Raw genomic sequence first — 20,467 nt, 5'->3', positions numbered from 1 at the left:
ATGTGTTAAAAGCCCTGTCCAAACAAGACCTAAGTCAAAGAAACAACATAATCTTAAGTGCATAGTGCTAATTATGTGTTTACGACTTCCAATATGATCGAATTAATTACGGCTACATTGAAGTTCGTTGGAAGAAGTGTAGAAGTAACTATATTTCTTGTTTGACCCCTTGTGGCTAAAGATTATCAGCGATTAGGTTATTTGGGTGTGTACATGTGTATCTGACAGACAGCAGGCTCATGTTTTTGGCAAAAGTGCTGCATTCGTGCATTGCTGGATGCCGTTCCACTAACACAACTGTTAGGGCGCGTACGTTTAGGAGGGATTCTTTTGATGCTACAATGGCATGAGGAGACAGAGCCAGTGAAAACAAAAAAAACCAGACTTCATCGGCTCCCAATTTATTTTATTGCGAGGGAGAGAAATAGCTATGTGCTGCAGTAACATTCCAATGCTACAGTGAAGCTGAAGCCGAGAAAAGCCACGTGCCAAATTGGCCGTTAGAGTACACAACAAATCAACTCCAGCTCTCCATACCAATGGCCCGGTACCCAACCTGGATTAGGTCCACCCGAGTGCACAAGCAACAATAATACTGGCCTAACTCAACCCACAAGATTGTATTGTTGGGTGAGGGCTAGCTAGCCCACCTTGTACCTTATGCTTTCCTACCATTAGTTTTTTACTAAACTTTTCTTCTCCCATCCAACTGTCATTGAGAAGTAAATCCATCAACATCAACATCTGATTTTATTTTCGTATCTGATATGATCTGATTAGACTTTATTTAAAAAAGTCTCCATTAGACTTTTACCGCTACCACATGATGTTTGTTTGGGCATAGGTATTTGTTTGAACAAGAGCTGAAGGCATGAGCATCACCGTGGACTTTACTTAATGAAAGATGTGATCGGTTCTTAAGATGTGTGAACTGAATAATAGTGGTCAAGTCGAGGCAACAACTTTTTGCTAGTATTGACATGTGAGATCTGTATGTACTGTAGATACATATTCCCTCCGTCCCGCAAAGAGTGCCCATTTAGACTCTAAAATTTGTTCTACAAAGAGTGTCCTTTGACCTTCTAGTAAACATCATTTAGTTAAGCAACACTCACAGCAGTAAAGAAAAACATATGGAGAAGCGCGTTGAGCCAATCAAATGATCAATTGATGTTATTTCTCTTGTTTAATGCACGCGAGTTTATTCAGGATTTATAAAACTAAACAAGCAGCATGATTTTCAATCACAATTAACATTAGTTATTAGGGGCAATATAGATATTTCTCATCACTACTAATGCATCTGAAATTTTCTAAACTGACACTCTTTGCCGGACGGAGGGAGTAGAACTTATTTTTAACGGGCTGCATGCCTGCAGGATGCACTTCCTATCTTCAAACTGCAAGCATGTTGTCCGCGCAAGTGTGAGCCAAAGAAACAACACATTCTTAAGTGCATAGTGCTAATTATGTGGTTACGACTTCCAATACGAATTAATTACGGCTACATCGAAGTTCGTTGAAAGAAGGGTACAAGTAACTATATTTCTTGTTTGACCCTAGAAATCAGGGATTAGGTTATTTGGGTGTGTACATGTGTATCTGACAGAGCACGCTCATGGATTTGACACAAGTGCTTCATTCGTGCATTGCTGGGTGCCGTACCACTAAGGCCCTGTTTGGAAGGGGTGTTAAACTTTACCACCTCACTTTTAGCACCCTTTTAGCACTGGAGCTCCCAAACAGGTGTGCTAAACTTTAGCACCCCACTTTTCTTTAGCACATCAAAGGGGTGCTAAAAGGTGCTAATGGGTGCTAAAAGTGGTCCCAAGCTTACTTTTTCCCTAGTTGCCCCCGTTCTCCTCTCCACTTTTCTCCAAGCCAGTCATAAATGAGGGCAATGTAGTCATTTCTCACCCAAGGTGCTAAACTTTAGCACTGTATCCAAACAACCCCAAGTGCTAAACTTTAGCACTCCATTTGAGGGTGCTAAAGTTTAGCACTGTGTATCCAAACGGGACCTAACATACAGTACTACCTACAGAACCTGCTACCACCGCCAGCCCCCAAACGTACATAACTGTAAGGGCGCATTTAGGAGGGCTTCTTTGATGCTTATCTGGCGGAGCAACAAGAAGTCCAGGCTTCACTGCCTCCCAATTCATTCGTGTCATCGGGGTGCAGAATAAGGTTTACGAATGGAATTACAGTACTAAGTTCCTAGCAAAGGCTGGCTACAATATTTTGCAAAATATTGTACCCAACATTTAGTTTGGAACATATAATGATATAGCTGCACCTTCGGTCTAAGCTTGTCATTCTTAAAACCTCGACCTGCAGGGGAAAGACATAGCCCTATGTTTATGCTAGGAGAATGACCTTCTCAGGTAGGTCAAGAAAACACCTAAACTTCTGCCCCACCCTTACACAGGAGTCTGTAATCTATTGTAATACTACTACTGGGCTGACGACCATTGCAACTACCCTAGATAGGAGGACCCAAACCAACCACCGCTGCAACCTAGTTTGGCCTTGACCTATGCTTTTGTGTGGTACTAGACGAGGAGATCTTTTTTAACTCCAGCCTGAAATTTGCTCCCATGACTTGAAGAGTGTTATTGAGACCATCTAACCAACTCAGATAGAGGCCCGTTCCCTAAGCTTCTCATTCCTAATTCAAGTTAATTGTCTTTTCACTACACTACGTAAGAATCATACAAAAGTGACGCTCTATTTAGTGACACGAAATAAAAATGCGTCACTAACATGACATTAGTGATGCAGATTGTTGAAATGCATCACTTAATATCTTCGGTCCGACAAATACGTTCACATATCAATGACGGCTCTTATTAAGACGTGTCGCCAATGATAGGAGACCAGTAATAAGTGATGCCTCTTGTTGAGACATGTCACTGATGTTGTATCTTATTAGTGACGCTGTTCCTTCACCAGCCGTCACCTTTGTCAAATGAAAGGGATGGGCAACACCGATCTGTGGCATGAAGCAAAACATAGAGCAACCTGGGCCTGGGTCCCATCGGCCTTTGAACCGGCCCAAAAAGCACCGCAAGGATAAATGCTTAAGCCTTACACTACATTTGGATGTAGATATTTCAGCTTCGGAATTGGAAATCAACCTCAATACCAAGCGGTATTGACCGCATTCACACCTCTTCACCCTCGATACCGAGTGTGCCCCCTCCGTATTGACTAGAATTGGTCCTCTCCCATGTCTCGCATCTCTCCATCTCTCTCGAAGTCTCGAGCCGCGCCGCCCCTCTGTCCTGGTCCCCCTCCTCATCTTCCTCACCGCGGTGCCCCCTCCCTTCTTCATCGTGACCAGCGCCCTCTCCCATCTTCCTTGTGACGGCACCCCCTCCGATCTTCCTCGCAACCTGCGCAAGCTAGGCGGAGTTGCAGCCAGTGGCCGCCCATGCGTGGCGCGGCTCAGAGGTGGCCTACGGCGGGTACCTGCGCCGCCCGTCGCTCCCCTTCTCTCTCTCTCAATTTCACCATTTAGACATCCAAACATGAATTGGTATTTGCCATCTCATTTGATTCCATGTAGCAATTTCATCTCCATCCAAACAACAGAATTGACATTGTAACCCATTTCCAATAACTAGGTGGCCCACTGATGTGGCTGGTTCATCAATACTAGCCCGGACTGCTGCTGCTCCGCAAGTGTTTCCATGAAATAATCCTTAAACCTATTTTTTCAGTGCCTTGCTTGAAGACACTGCCCTGGTGAAAAAATTTTGGAGCACAATGAAATTCGGGCATGCCACCAAAAAAATTATGGAACTGCTTACTTCGGTACCAGTGTCCTTCCACCGAGAAATGCATATACCCCAAGTAAACTACCTTTCTAGAACCTTTTAGGAAAGATCATATGGTATCACTCAAGCAGTGGCGAAACTAGAAATTCTAAGTGGTGTATCGATATCTATTATATGTGCCATCAATTTCAATACTCATATATGAAGTTAGTATTCTAATTAAAAGTTTACAATTTTAGGATTCATAGAGATAACTATGGGAAGATAGAAAGATAGTAGGCCGGAATTTTCACTTTTAAACATACTTTGTATCGGGGAAATGCTTCACGTACGACTATTTGCACTCTATGACTTAATACGTACAAGACACCAGCTAATGTATTCGTAATGTCTTTCTTATTGCAATATCTTTGTTCACTAGTTTCTTTTTTATAAAATAATGTTAGATGTCTTCCTTTTTAGGTCAACGGTGTTTTCTTAAAAGATTATAGTATACGTTTTAGTTTACCACGTTCTACATGTATTTAGACGAAACAAAATAGACATTGAAACTGCTTGCCTTCTTGATTCTTATTTCGATCTTGCTTCAGGTTTACTAGTCGCATGTTGAGAAGCTAGCTAGTTGGACCTCTTTATGTGTAATCCGCCTGGTCTTTGTACGAAGGATATATATGGCTTAAGTGTAAAACGGTGGTGAAATAATTGTTTGCAGCTCCCGTGCTTTGAACTTGGGACAAGAATGGTGTTCTTCACCGGTGGATTCACCAAGTTGTATTTTGCAACATCTTTCGCGGCATCGAAGTTACCAAACCCCTGTGCAAGAAGGATCATGTTGTGACCATGTAGATACATCGGGTTGGAATCGCCTTGTAGAACTGCTGTGCTCTGGAACACCATCTCCACTACGGCACCATGCCGGAACCTCCGCACCACCGTGGCCTTATACGCTGGCTCTAGGCACCATCGTCAGTGAAGTTGAATGCCCTCGGTGGTCTGTCGGGAAGCTCTTGCATCAAGTCCACGCTTCCAGTGTTGTAGTAGTGTGATTCTAGTACACTACCGGAAACCGAGCTAATGCCGAGTGTTTTTCCATTTGCCGAGTGCAAACTGTCGCGCACTCGGCAAAATGCATATTTGCCGAGTGTATCAAAATAAACACTCGGCATTAAAAAAACACTCGGCAAAACACACGTTTGCCGAGTGCCACAAAAAAAAACTCGGCAAAACGTGACTATTACACTCGGCAAAACGCCACACTAGGCAAAGCTATATCACGTGACAAGCACGCGCGGCCGCCGTTACGCTGCGGGGCCGCCGTTTGCACTTTGCCGAGTGCCCGTTAGCGGCACTCAGCGAACCGTTGCTTTGCCGAGTGTCGGTCCCAGCGGAACTCGGCGAACCGTTTCTTTGCCGAGTGGCGGCCCATCGGCACTCAGCGAACCGTAGCTTTGCCGGATGTTTTTCGTAGACACTCGGCGAAATAGTAATTTTTTTTCCTCCCCTGCCCTCCAAACTTTTTCTACTCTCCACACATAACATGTGATACTACATGTTCAAATTTCATATATTTTTGGATCAGTTTGCTATATTTAATAAATTTATAGCACATATAGGATTTTTTCGGTTACGGGCAAATTTGAACTGCAAGTGTTTTAAATAATGGAATAAGTTCAGTGGAAAAATCTGATTCATGTTAGTGAGTCCACTCTGGGTCCTTACCCAAAAATGAAAAGGAATTTCGAACATCTTGGTCACAAAATACGACCACAAACGTGTGGTCCAATGATTTATAAATTCTAGAAAAAACAAACGAACTCTGAAAATCACGAGATTTCTCAAGATCTCATGATGTCATCCATGGAGACTTTGGAAAAAAATTGAGAAGGTTTCGCACCTTCTGTCACGTACGACGCTAACAAATCGGAGCATCTCGAGAGAATAGTCTAGAAGTTCATAATGAACTGTTAAGATTTGGAGTCAAAGTGACGGTCGAATTAGAGTTGGACTTCAAAACTTTTTGTATAGGCAATGGACAATATAGATTGGTTCCTTTCAAGTTTTGAGAATTTTTCGTATCCGTTTGATAATTTTAATGTATTACCTCCAATTATAGATTTTAAATTGAGATAAATTAAATTTGAGCTATAACTGCCTAAAATAATTTGACCCCGGGCGCCCCTCCGCCCCGGCCGACCCCGAGCGCCCCTCCGCCCCGGCCGACCCCGCGGCTCTCCACCGGCCGGTGGCCCCTCCACTGGCCGGCGGCCCTTCACTGTCCGGCCGCCCCTCCCCCGGCCGGCCGCCCCTCCCCCAGCCGGCCAGCCCTCCCCCGGCGGCCCTCCACCCCGGCCGGCCTGCTCTCCTCCGGCCGGCTCTCCCGGTAATTCATTATTTTGAAATTAGAAATTATTAGAAATTAAGAATTAGGAATTAGAAATTCTATTTTGAAATTAGGAATTAGGTATTAGAAATTAGAAAATGACTTTACTTTTAGAGATGAATTAGAAAATGACTTTCTTTTAGAAAAGATAGAGAGGTGGTATTGTAAGGACTTTGCTTTTAGAGATAAAATAGAAAATGACTTTCTTTTAGAGAAGATAGAGAGGTGGTATTGTAAGGAGTTTAATTTTAGAGATGAATTAGAAAATGATTTTCTTTTAGAGATGAATTAGAAAAGGACTTTGTAAGTTAAAATCCATGTCGATATAATGCTGTTGTACCAAACACTTGCAATAAATGTGGTTGTCGGCCATCGTGCCGTCACTTTGGTGAGAATGTGGTTGTCGGCCATCGTGCCATTTTTTTTGTTGCAGGTTTTGGTAAAACCTCCCTGTGCAGGGGAGGTGCTGCCGAAATTTCGACTTAACAGTACAATGTTCTTTTCTTGCAGGAGAGGCTCACAAGGACCGTCCTCGACTCGTCACTTTGCAGGATAGCAAGGTGAGGCATCTTAAACTTCTGTTTTCATTTGATGTTCGTATATCACGTAACCTAGTTTATTCTTCAATCTGATGCAGCATATGATTCTTCACCTCCCATATGAAGCAAGAATAGGGGGCCTGTGCAGGGCCGTTGGTGTTATTCAATTGAGAGATGTCAAAAGGTTCTGCGAACTAAATGTAATAATAAATGCAAAATTGAAGCATCCATTGCAGAGGCATATATTTTGGAGGAGGTCTCAAACTTCACAACAAAATATTATGCTAACAACCTTCCTAGCGTGCACAATCCACGCGAGCGTTACAATGCTGGCGAAAATGAATCGAGCCTTAGCATTTTCCGAGGGCAACTCGAAAGTGCAAGTGGTGCGACCCCGAAGACCTTGAAACATGAAGAGTGGCACATTATCATGTTGTACGTGTTGAGCAATCTATCAGAAGTGGAGCCGTATATGCTGTAAGTTCTCAACAAGATTATTCTCAAGTACTCACTACTCTTGGTGCAACTGTTCATGATTTTCTCGATGGTTTAAGGAATTTCATCGTCAATTTTGGCGTAAATCAAGGCAACCTACCCCGCAAGAAACTGATACCCTTCTCAAGGAGGGTGCAGGAAATGGAAGACCCGATTTTATTTCATGGTTCAAACAGAAGGTACAATCCATTTTAGCTCGTACTTAGTTTGATATTACAATTTTCTCGTACACACGAATAATATAACGAATGACCCTACTTGAACTTGCAGGGCCAAACTGATGCGTCTATGAGTGTCGAGTTGAGACAGGTTGCTGATGGTTGTGACTATAGGGTCAGGTCATTTACCGGTTATGACGTGAATGGATATTGCTTTCACACAATAAGACACGAGCAGAGTCGGCCCAATCGGAGAACCACAAATACTGGAGTTTTCACGTCGGGCTTGGATGGTCTTGAGTACTACGGAGTAATTGAAGAAATATACGAACTCAAGTTTCATGGTTGCAAACCTCTTAAGCCAGTCATATTCAAATGTCATTGGTTCGATCCATCGGTTGTGAGACAGACCCCTAATCTTGGGCTTGTCGAAATCCGACAATCATCCGTCTTACCAGGAGACGATGTGTATATTGTGGCTCAACAGGCCACGCAAGTTTATTACCTGTCATACCCGTGTCAAACTGATAACCGTTTAAAGGGTTGGGATGTTGTGTACAAGGTATCGCCACATGGTAAATTACCTGTACCAAATAATGAAGATTACAACATAGACCTCAACACGTATGACGGAGAGTTCTTCCAAGAAGACGGTCTCGAACGGAGTTTTGTGATAGAGTTAACCGAAGGGATTGGAATGGAAGTAGACAATGAAAGGGGCCCTGATGAGGATGCTGGAGACGAGGTGTCGAATGCAAAGGACTTAGATTCGCTTCAGCGATTACAGTTAGGCTATGATAGTGATGACGACTCTCAAACTTCGGAGCACGAGCATGATTACATCGAAACACGTGATAGTGATGATGAGACTTATGATCCAGTTAATCCTGATCATGATGATTACTTCTAATACATGTACGATTTTTTATTTGTCATACCATGTTATTATTTCAAGAATGTTTAGTTTATTTTGCATATGTTTTATTTATATTATACTAATTTATTTACTCCTTTTAATTGCAGGCGATTGAGCAATGGTGGGCGGTATGAGGAAGGTCATAGCTTTGTATCAAAAAGTTGCAGGTAAAGTTTCAGGGTCCTCCTCAGGGTTTTCTTCAGGTAGAGGTCGAGGGAAGGGTTGACGTAGGGGTCGAGGCAGGGGTAGGGATGGGGTCGAGGAAGAGGTCCAAACTCGAGGCAGGGGTCGAGGGAAGGGTAAAGGGCCAAGGCACCCGTCGCCTGAAATAGAGTCAGCGTCTGAGGAGTAGATACCTTCCGCGCACGGCTTTGGTGACGAGGAGGAGGCGGAGCAGGAGCAGGAGGAGGAGCAGGAGCAGGAGGAGGAGCAGGAGCAGGAGCAGGATGAGCAGGGGCAGGAGGGGGAGGAGGAGGAGGCAGGGGGTTCGCAGACCTAGATCTGGTTGCGAGGTCCGTCGTCCCTCCCGGCTCGACCGATACCTTTCCACAGACGCCCGCTGATTCAACCCAGTGGGAAGCGGTATGTGACTTTAGATGTTCTCAATAATTTTTTGTTTTATGTGTTGAAAATTACAATGGAAACTAATAATTCATCACTTGTGCAAGAGTTGGATTAAGCTTAGTGGGGGTGATCACAACCGCAAGGTCAACAGCATCCTTGGCCTGTTGTGCAGGATACACTTCCCGGGCTTGGTCGAGCGCGGTGGACGGGTGGAGCCAGCCTACACTTGGGACCACTACGTCGCTACCGATGACTTTGCTGACCGTGAAGGACGGTCATTCCCAAACAAGGCTTCGCGGGTGAAGGGCGAGCTGTGGGTAAGTATTGCTCAATACATCACCTGTACCGTACAATCTTGAAATAGCAACTATATATACCTCTATATATATGCAGGACTTCTACAAATGCTAGGAGGGTTTCGAGGCCCGGGCGAGCGCTGTCTGTGATGAGGTCGCCAAGAAGCTGGTGAAGGATAGGCACTACGAGTCGCGCATCCAGGCCATCATCGAATTCTACGCTCAACATAGAAATATGAAGGTCAAAAAAGAGGAGGCCAGGACAATGAACCTCACGAAGGACCAATTCATGGCGGTAAATAAAGAATGCTGATACTTACTTTATCTGATAATAATCACACTTAATTTCTTTTTTCACATGTCACACTTGATGATGTAGGTGCCTGCGTGGTGGTGCCGGGCGCACATGCAGTGCTAGGAAAGGATAGTCGACGTGTGGGTTGAGCCCGGGTGGTTGGAGAACCACCTTGGTTGCCGTTAGCGGCGTTTGATGATGCGAGGTGCATCACACCATTAGGGCAGCTTGAGCCTTGATGAGTATAGGGAAAAATGGGTACAGGAATTTACTTTTTTTGTCTAACGCTCAATTCAGCTAAATTTGTAATAATTTTGTATTTTTGCTGCAGTCGTCCTCACATGATGGCCAGCCTTGCTCCCAGTTCAAGGGATGGATTTTATCCAAAAAGGGTAAGGCAACGGCCAACATCAACGTGAACCTGGACGACCCGCCCAATGCGTACTCTGATCCTAGCATCCATAGCCGCATCACCTCCTACACGGCGATGGCAAGGGAGATTCACGGGCCAGATTACGATCCGAGCACCCAGGATCTAGATGGAGAAGTGGTGATGAGAGTGGGAGGAGGGAAGAAGCATGGTCGCTATTGGATTGGCGATAGCGTAATCGACACGGCCTCTACTCCCACTCTCTCCCAGATCCGAGCAAGGAGCACGGATTCGAGCCCAGTGATACGCCCACGGCCGACCACTACACAGTTTCAGATGGAGGCTCTTCAGGTTCTTTCTATTTCATTCATCGTTCGTTGGTTGTTACGTACTTTACCTTTGCATTGTAATATTGCGATGAAAAATTGTAGGCCCAAGTGGAGAGGCAACAACAGGATATGGAGGCGAGGGTTGAGCGGATGGTTCGGCAGAGGATGGAGGTCGAGCGGCAGAGGATGGAGGCGGAGCAGCAGAGGATGGACGAAGAACATCGGTTGAGGATGGAACAAATGCTTCAATACATGCAAAATTTTGCTACTGCTACGAGTATGGGTACACCACTGCCACAGCCACTGGTGGTATTCCCTCCACCTCAGCCACCCGCACATACTCCTGTGAGTCACTTGAACTTTAGATTCAATACTTGACTTAGTTAGCTTAAACTTGACTTAGTTACCTCACAGATGACTTATTTAGCTTAAATGATATCAATCTTGTTCTCACACGTCTTCTTTTATGTGCAGAATCAATCGGTGGCTTTGAATTCCCAAGCTCAAGACCCAGATTTGATGCGGCCGTTTGCAGGGACGCCACCTCACTGACTTATGCATTGTTTGTGAACTTCTCGTTTAATCTCGAACATATACTTGTGGAATTGTGGTTTGTTGAAACTAGAACATGTACTCGGTGATTTGTGTGCATGTGACCTAAAATATATGCTTGTGATGCTTATTATATGCCTGTGATGTAATATACATGCCTGTGATTTTTGTTTGAGAGGGGTCATTTATACGTAAGAAATAAATAAAACAGGGTCGGTGCGGCCACTTTGCCGAGTGTTGCACTCGGCAAAGGCCCGCTTTGCCGAGTGTTTTGGCTTTAACACTCGGCAAAACGGCAACAGAAACTGGCCTGGATGCGCCAGTTTGCCGGGTGCCTCGCCCCTGGCACTCGGCAAACACGTGTACTTTGCCGAGTGCTTCTCCCCTGGCACTCGGCAAAGCGGCCTCCCTACCTGACCTGGACGCGCCGGTTTGCCGAGTGCTTCCTCCATGGCACTCGGCAAACACCTCGACTTTTCCGAGTGTCTGTCCACTGGCACTCGGCAAACAACTCGACTTTGCCGAGTGCCTTTCTGTGAAGCACTCGGCAAACCTCCCGTTACCGTGCCGCGCCGTTCCTCCATCTTTGCCGAAGGTGTTTTTTTGCCGAGTGTTTTCACACGCTCGGCAAATATCTTTGCCGAGTGCCCGACATTTGGCACTCGGCAAAGTTCTGTTCGCCGTCAAAATTTTTGCCGAGTGCCTGATGCCGAGTGTTACACTCGGCAAAGGCTTCACCGAGTGTTTTTAGGCCTTCGCCGAGTGCCCCTGGCACTCGGCATCTCCCCTGTTTCCCGTAGTGGTAGTGGCGTCTTCCCCGTGGGATGCTGGAAGGAAACGCTTGTTCATGGTTGCGATGAGGATGGTCTCATTGTGATCAACCCTCCTGCAGGACTGGCCATGCTGACATATTGAACCCAGGCTGAGCACGATGAACAAACTTTCATCAGCTCGCTGAGGGACCTCCGTTTGGTACAGGTTGGTCAAGTTGCTTGGGAAGTAGTAAGATGTAATTGTGTCATGTACTCTATATCTGGCATCTGAGGTGCTACTGGCACATCACCGGATGAACCTTTATCTTCTTCTTCTTCTTCCAGAACACGATCTGACATTAGTCCTGCTGGATCAACGGCAGAGCTCTGATTGTTGCTGTACTGCATGATCCCTCTGGTTGTGTATTCCGGGGTCTGGGTGTCCGGCAATGGCGCCTGATTGGGCAGGGCAACCATGTAGTACCTTCCAGGGGGCGCATCAGCAACAACCAAGGCATCCACTGTCTCACCGGGCGCGATGGCGATCACATCCGTGGTGTATGGGCTGACGTAGTTGGCATCGGCACCAACCACAGTGAATTTGTGCCCAGCTATCTTTAGGTAGAACTCGGAAAATAGCCCGGCGTTAATTATTCGTAGCAGGTAGGTCTTGCCAGAGTTGAGTTCAACCAGACACTTTTTTCAGAAAAAAAGGAATATGTCGTTGACACGGACAACAATGCTGTAATTTCTTACCAGAGCAATTGAAGATATCTCCAATCTTGCCATTGATTGTGGAAGCATTGGCGAAAGAAAACAAGAAACCATGCATCATCCTCCTTGCCGCCTGTGCAAGGTCTAGCTGCCAATAGTCCGCTGCGGAAGTCAAAGACAGTTCAATTCAAATAGGAACAGTCCATTCTTCTATTTTCCAAACAGCAATAAAAAATCAGGTACAATTTCTTTCTGTTCTCCTAACACAGCTAGAGAATATGATGCAACTAATTCACGAACCTATTATGATCGGGACCTCCCTGTCTGGCTTTGGAAATGGATATGAGCTCGCCCCATTTCATGGCCGGATGATGAGGGCGCCATGCAGTTATGCCCGGAGGAAGGGGACGTGAGCATGCCACCACAGGGTGCCTTCCTGCCCGATGACGTTGAACCGGTAGTTGAAATTTTGGTTTGGCTGGTTAGGGAGTTGGGTAATCATCGGCACGAAGTCAGCCCAACAGTTAAGCAACTGCTTCACTCCATGCCTAGATCAGACAACGCAGAAGAAAAAGATGGCAAAGATGAAATAAAATAAAATATTCTATTTTGATGAATTACTGGAAAGCATCTTATTATTTTATTTCGACCTCTACCATTGCGGCTTGAATCTACATTAATAGGTTTTTTTAGTGTCCTTGGGAAGAAAAGTGATTGTATTGAGTAGGTACTCAGCTGATTACCAGTGGATTGTTATGTTGTTGGGTGATTTGTTGACGACATGAATAGTCACCGAGTCTCCCTCCGTGACCTCTATCGCTGGCCCTGGGAGCTGCCCATTCACCACGGTGACCAGTGTCTCCATGCACAAGTGTCATCTTCACCTGGCTCACCTACATATATACATACACCGGGATGAATTGTTCAAAATTGATATGGTTCATTGTGTACATCAAAACCATAGTAGTAGAGAATCATGCTTACAACGAAGGTGTGGTTGACGGCGGCTTCGCCCACTGAGAAGGATGCGTCGACAGAGAGGAAGAAGATGATGGCAGCAAGGGCTGCCATGGGAAAGCTGCGGCGCTTCATATTTTGCAGCTTTGTCTAGTTCAACTTGCTTCCCATTATACTTTCTATGTAGTGGTATATAACAGGATCTTCGAACGGGTAAGCAGTGATGAACTCTGATGGAGTAGTGAAGTGATCTGAGGGTACGTGTCGAAATTGGCTGTATCGACGATAAACATGATCCCAATGATCTGAGAAACTCGTGAATTTTTTTATCTTTTTCTCCTTACAAAGGCTTAGGATAATTCTTTCTACCACACTAGTTTGCCTCGTTGTCACTTCATTTCACCAGGTGTCAATCTCTAAGGGTATCCCAATGTTGTATTGATGATGGTCCTCATTAAATGACTTGCCACGTAGGCAAAATGCTGACATGGCAACGTAATTAACGAAGAAAGAGAGCAAAAATTCTAGAAATGGTTTCCTCATGAAGAAATCAGGTCTTCTCTTCACCGAATGCACCAAGAAACCATGAACTCGCCATTGGGGAGAAACCACCAGTTTCTATGGGGCTCGTGCCACACTCCCATTGGAGGAAGAAGATAGAGTTGGGAGAGAGAAAGAGAAAATAATTATTACTCAAAGATACCTCCACTGTGGAAGATAGTTTCTATAGATGATTTCTTGTGCTATGGAAACCGCGTCAGTTTCTTCCATTGGGACTGCTCTAGGGCATCTATTGGAACGCACAGAAAATTTAAAATGGGTATTGACTTCTCAAGGCTGATGGTTGTCTTGATTACAGCCATCTTGCAAGATTCGCACCCTCACCTAGGATTTGACAATTTATGTTGGATTGGGGACTTAGGCATTTAAAATTTAGGATGTAATAAGACAAGTCGGTGTGGTCCTTGGTAGGTGAGTTTGTATCCGCAATACATACAATGAGAAAAGCTGCATGTGTACATGTTCCAACAAATCAAGCTTGCGTAAAGAATATCAGATCATTAACAGATGCCGACTAACGGTATGAAGAATGGATAGATCATCTAGGTCAGAGCCATGGAGGAGCGTGATAACAACCAAAGACGCTGTGCTAGGTCATACATGCCAGGGAGGACTTTCGTGGGTTCATCACTTACATTGACTGCCCCACGCACTACTAGAGAGAACCTCATCCGTGATAGTTTTAGGCCCACCACAACAATCTCAAACACGGCGGCAGCAAGGGAGTTGTTCCTCTATTGGTTGGCATGGGTTGCCTTCAGATCCGCTTCCTCCTTCACCGGATTCGTGGCCGAGGCGTGGAAGGAGTTTGCGTCCTCCGCTTGTGCCGCGGCAAAAGCCCATGCTCACACGGCCTCAGAGCAGGACCTCAACATCCACCACCATTGCCTGCCCTTCGAACATGAATTTTTCCGCCGTGGTGGTGACGGTGATGGGCCGGCCGGTGTAGTCGCAGCAGTGTAATCCGGTGATGTAACCTCCAGGATTTTGTGATGAGCGAGTTTGCTTGGTTTAGGCTTTCTCGTTCGGAATGCATCTATATACCAGCAGGATGTTGATGATGAACTGCTTAGTTAAGTTATGCTTCCGATGTCGATGTTGAACTGCAAGAACTGCATGTACTACTTTCACTACGGGAAAGATAAAAATTGCCAAGTGTTTTTTCTTTGCCGAGTGTTTTCTACTCCCCACATACAACATGTGGTACTCCATGTTAAAATTTGGTATATTTTTGGATTTATTTGCTATATTTATTTAATTAATTGCATTTCAAGGAAATTTTTGGTATAAGTCAAATTTGAACTGCAAGTGATTCAAATTATGGAACAAAATGAGTAGAAAAATGATATTCATGTTATTTGGCCCAATTTGAGACCTGACCCATGAAATAAAAAAGAAATTTCGAACATCTTGTTCAGGAAACACGATCCATGAACATGTGGCAGTAGTATTTTTAAATTGTAAAAAAAACAAGCAAAGTCTGAAAATCATGAGATTTGTAATGATGTGATGATATAATACGTGGAGGCTGTGGAAAAAAATTGAGAAGGTTTTGCACATTTCATCATGTACGATGATTACAAACCGAAGCATCTCACAAGAAGAATAGTAACTTTGAGAAGGATTCGATAAAATTTAGAGTCGAAGTGACGGTCGAGTTCGGTTTGACTACAAAACTTTTTGTATAGTCAGTAGAGAACATATCTTGTTTCGTGTGAAAATTTGGTATTTTTTTGAAACTGTTGGATATTTTTTAATTTTTTTTAAAAAAACTTTGCCGTGTGTCCTAGTGTAGACACTCGGCAAAGAAACCCTTTACCGAGTGTCCACCTAGGACACTCGGCGACTTTTTTTTTCCCGTACCGGCCGAGGCCTGCCTCCTCTCACCGTCCTCCCTCAAGACACCCCCGGGGCTCAGCCCACAACCACCCCCCCGCGCCTCCCTCACGCCGCCCCCGGCCCCCCACCCGCGCCTCCCCCTCACGCCGCCCCCTCCTCCTCCCCTAGCTCCCTCCCCCGGCAGCCCTCCCTCCCCCGGCGGCCACTCCCTCCCCTTCTCTCCGGCGCCTCTCCCCCGACACCTCTCCCCTCCAGATCCGGCGGCGGCTCCTGCCCTCCCGGCCGGATCCCCTCCCCTCGCGGCCAGATCCGGCGGCGGCCGGTCGCCCCCTCCCCTTCAACTCGGCAGCAGGTGGCGTGGCGGTGGGTGGTGGCGGGTGGCCCCCTCCCCTTCTCCTTGGCGGGTGGCGGTGGGTGGCCAGGCATCCCCTCCCCTTCTCCCCGACGGATGTGGCGGCATGGTGGGCGGCGGCCGTGGCGAGGCGGCGTGGTGGCGGGTGGCAGTTGTGGCGGTGGTGGAGGCTGGTGGGCGGCGACCGTGGCGAGGCGGCGTGGTGGCCGGCGGCTGTGGCGAGGCGGCGGTGGTGGAGGCCGGTGGTGGTGGTCGGCAGTGGTGCCGGTGGTGGTGGCGGCCGGCATTTTTGTTTTTTTTATTTTTTTCAAAAAATATGTTTGCCGAGTGTTTTTTGTCACTCGGCGAAAGCTTCGCCGAGTACCCGACATAAAACACTCGGCAAAGTTAACTTTGCCGACTCAAAGTTTGCCGTGTGCCGTTTGCCGAGTGTTACACTCGGCAAACGTTTCACCGAGTGTTTTTGGGCCTTCGCCGAGTGCCTGGGGCACTCGGCGAACTTTCACTAGTAGAGAATTGGGCTTTAATCCCGGTTGGTAGGGTGCAAATATCCCGAAAATGCATCCGGGATAAACCAACCGGGATAAAAGACCCCCCTTTTGTCCCGGGTCACTCAACCGGGACAAAAGACCTCCTTTTATCCCGGTTGGTAATACCAACCGGGATAAAAGGGGTCACCCACGGCCGGCGTTGCAAAAAAAAAAAAATTCCCGAGCTCCCAGGAGGCCCCTCCCACACGCGCACGTCGCAAGTCACGCGATTTTTCACGCGAAATATGCGCGTGCGCGGTTCGTGGGATTCGAACCCACAACCTCCAGCCTCGCGCGTAGCTTCCTTGCCATCCCACCTACACACCACATCTGACTATGTAGGGGATACTATCCTTTTGTATTAACTCGTGGGGGACCCTTTTATCCCGGTTGGAAACACCAACCGGGATAAAAGACCCCCTTTTATCCCGGTTGGTGTTTCCAACCGGGATAAAAGGGTCCCCCGATTTAATCCCTTTCCAGTCACCTTCCAGTCACCTCGTTGGGGGCCCTTTTATCCCGGTTTGAAACACCAACCGGGATAAATGACCCCCTTTTATCCCGGTTGGTATTACAAACCGGGATAAAAGGCTCTTGACCCTTTTATCTCGGTTGGTGTTACCAACCGGGATAAAAGGGGGGGGTCTTTTATCCCGGTTGGTGTTTCAAACCGGGATAAAAGGCCTCTCAGAGTCTTTTTTCCCATTAGCCTTTGCAACCGGGATAAAAGGTTCCGGTTGGTGAGCCCCCCACCAGTGACCGAGTTTTAGTCCCGGTTGGTGAACCTTTTGTCCCAGGCCAACTTTAAACCGGGACAAAAGGGGGCGTATGGAAAGCCAATTCTCTACTAGCGTTTCTATTTCCAGTAGTGCTTATTTTTCTCTAGATCTATATATATATATATATATATATATATATATATATATATATATATATATATATATATATATATATATATGCATGAAAGTCTCTGTCGTTTAATGTACTGCATGATGAAAGTCCAAATGATGTTGACTATATGAGAATACATGTGTATGTTCTTATGACTGTCTAGCACGTACACGTTCACATTCAGTTGAATGTGCATATGTTGTTTGTGCTATTTGTTGATAACGATGCGTATCTAGTACTCATCAAACGATCCGATGGACAAAAGATTTTTCGTGTCCAATTACAGTATTCTAACCGGAGCTAATCTACATAGGTAGTTATAAGTTTACAAAAGTGGCGGCCTAATTAAACACCGTTAGGACTAGTACTCCCCATACGCATTGGCGCTTAACAAAAACCATTAGATACTCACTCATACAGGCGTTTAGCAAAAGCCATTTAGGTACTCACTCGTACAGGCATTTAGAGTGCTACGGATCTTGATGGTTGCCTATAACCATGAGCTGGCATCACAAGAAACTCAGGTTTATCAGCACCTACAACTACCAATGCACCGGGACTAACTCAAACCAATAGAGTAACACGGCGGTTTGGAGCTCTCCCACCTTATTTGTGAATTCTTCTACAATCAAATTCTATATAGAGACTTTAATCTTCCTCATCACACATCAGTTCCTACTCGTCTAACACAAGCAGCCCATATGATATGCCAGAATATGTTACCCCAGGCCATGGATTCAAGTCTCTAATCACACACAATCCCCATGTGATCCTCCAAAGATTTTCACGGGCTCCTTGTGTCACCATATTTTCTGACCATTGCTCTGATACTGCTTCCTATAGTGTTAGCTGTCGTAGCGACATGTCGTCTGCTAACCACCACTAACAAAAGACCTATCGAGACGAACTAGCAAGATCTAAGATGGCATGAGCAAGTGACATCTATTGAAGAGGTTCAACGAAAACCAACATCTCGCCTACTTAAGGTCCCGGCAATGTACCAGTTCCTCCTGCAAACCTGTTGATATGTTGCCACGCTTACAATAGCAGCCCGATACACTATACCGCTAATACAAAACTAGCATCATAATTGGACTCGTACATATACTCAACACGTTTTTTTTATCAAACTCCATCTTGATGAGTATCCCATTAATACACCGTGACCTTGTAGCCGACGCACATGAACCTCCATGTACACAATACTTGAGTTGTCACCGTTGCTGCTCTTCATGAGCTAGCCGATGCATGAACGCTTGAGCCTAGTTTTGCACAACTCCATTTTCACTTTCACAAAATCGCACTGCCTAAAGAATAAGTGCTATCCATGCAATTCCAACTCTATAACTCCACCTGCAACTGTACTCCCTTCTCTTCTACAACCATAATCTCTAGCACGCAAAATTAGATTCCTCTATAGCCTAAAAGCTAATTGAATCTAACATCATGCTCTAACAGACTACACACAAAATACGTACTAACAACCTCACTTTTGAGCCTAGTTGCTCTGTGGCTGCTGCTTTCACTATGGTTTCTTGGGCCCTCAGTGATCTTTGATATGGCTGTATTTTCAAGGTTAATTTCTTGGGCCCTGGCGATCCCTCTATCTGTGGTAGCATGGTAACCTAACACTACTACACAGATCACTATCACCGCCGGCCCCCAAACCCCTATCACCACCGGCATGGCCTTCCGATAGGCCTGGCCTTCCGTCGGATTAGGGTCGGCGGTGATAGGGGAGGGCATCACTGCCGGATGGGGAACTGCGGTGATGACCTTTTTCAAAAACAAAAAAAAGAAAAAAATTGGGCCCCACATCCTGCCGGCCGTCGCCGCGACGCTCAATGCCAGCTGCAGGCGTGCTTGGCCCCGCGTCACACCTCGACGGCCGCCCAGACACTGAATCAGCTGCAGAAGCCGCCCTCTCTCCCCCCCCAACACATACACACACACAAAGAGAGGGAGGGAGGCTTACCAAGAGTTCACGACTCATCGCCTCCATGTAGATTCAAGGGAGGGAGAGGGGATCCAACTAGAGGAGGGAGGAGAGGGGATCCAGCTAGGGAAGGGAGAGGGGATCCGCCGCAACCGCTGAGCCACCACTGCCACCGCTGAGCCACCGCTGCTACCGCTGGATCTGCTCTCACCGCTTCTCCACCCATGCCACGGCTCCCACGTGACGCCACCGCTTTCCCTCGTTGGTACTCCTGCCCTAGCACTGCCTCCACGCCTCACCCTGCCACCACTCCTCACTGCCAGTGAGGGCGAGCGGAGGGGGAAGGGGAGGGGTAGCAGAGCAAGCCCGGCCGACAGCTGTCGGTGGAGAGAAGTGTAGGGAGAGACATGATAAGAGTGGGAGAGAGAGGCGGGCGGAGGGAGAGAGCGGGTGTGGGGGGGAGCAGATAAGCGTGAGAGTGAAGCGGAGGAGGAGGGTAGAGAGTAGGGGGAACCGATAAGAGTGAGTGAGAGAGAGAAGGAGCGGACGTGAGAGTTGGTCAAAATCAGGATGATAAAAAATTTGAGTCCGAGTTACAAATTCATCACCAACGGTTCATATTAGGAACCAGTGGTGGTAAGTATCACCGCCGGTTTGTATTTGGAACCGGTGGTAATACTTGTTTTCACCGCTGGTTCTAATAGTAGTGTGAAACCATGAAACCCTACCCAAACAGTACGGAGGACTACCCATCACTGTAGGGCCGCATTGTTACCTTCTTCCAGTTAAATACTTTTTTCTTGAGAAATTTTAGAATGATTGGAAAAAATAAGAGCCATCCATCCCGAGAAATCTAATGGTAGAAACAAAGGAAGTACCTAATGAGATGTACCAAATTGGTGGGATCAAGTATCAAAAAATACTCCTTAAATTTATTTTTTATTTTTTTCATATGATGGTGGAAACAAAGAAAGTACTGAAATACCAACAAATAGTCCTTAAATTTATTTTTTATTTTTTTCGATATGATGGTGGAAACAAAGAAAGTACTGAAATACCAACAAGTACCAATGGGTACTTTTGAACCACCGTAAACCCTTTGGTCTTTTTCCTTTTTTTAGCAGCAATAATTTACTTCCCACGTGGGTCGAATTCCCAAATCAAGAGGTTTCTTGTGTTAAGGATAGATCCATATCCTTCTTGATTTAGTATTTCCAAAATTTTGAAACCAAATAAATAGAAACAATACCACAAAAGTC

At 46.0% G+C, this 20,467-nt stretch overlaps 1 long non-coding RNA gene across 1 annotated transcript; it reads right to left on the bottom strand.

Annotated features, from left to right (window-relative positions):
• Positions 1 to 11,735: 11,735 nt before the first annotated feature.
• LOC117866768 (uncharacterized) lies at positions 11,736 to 13,029 on the bottom strand. The gene is made up of 3 exons (XR_004642994.2): positions 12,886 to 13,029; positions 12,443 to 12,690; positions 11,736 to 12,304 (listed from the first exon to the last, which is right to left on the bottom strand). It is a non-coding gene; the product is annotated as an uncharacterized lncRNA (long non-coding RNA).
• Between the last annotated feature and the right edge of the window lie 7,438 nt (positions 13,030 to 20,467).

The sequence above is a fragment of the Setaria viridis genome, chromosome 8, assembly GCF_005286985.2.
Source record: "Setaria viridis chromosome 8, Setaria_viridis_v4.0, whole genome shotgun sequence".
In the NCBI taxonomy this organism is placed as follows: Eukaryota; Viridiplantae; Streptophyta; class Magnoliopsida; order Poales; family Poaceae; genus Setaria; species Setaria viridis.
The sequence above is the reverse complement of the archived record's forward strand: the minus strand, read 5'-3'. Positions and strand labels throughout refer to the sequence as shown.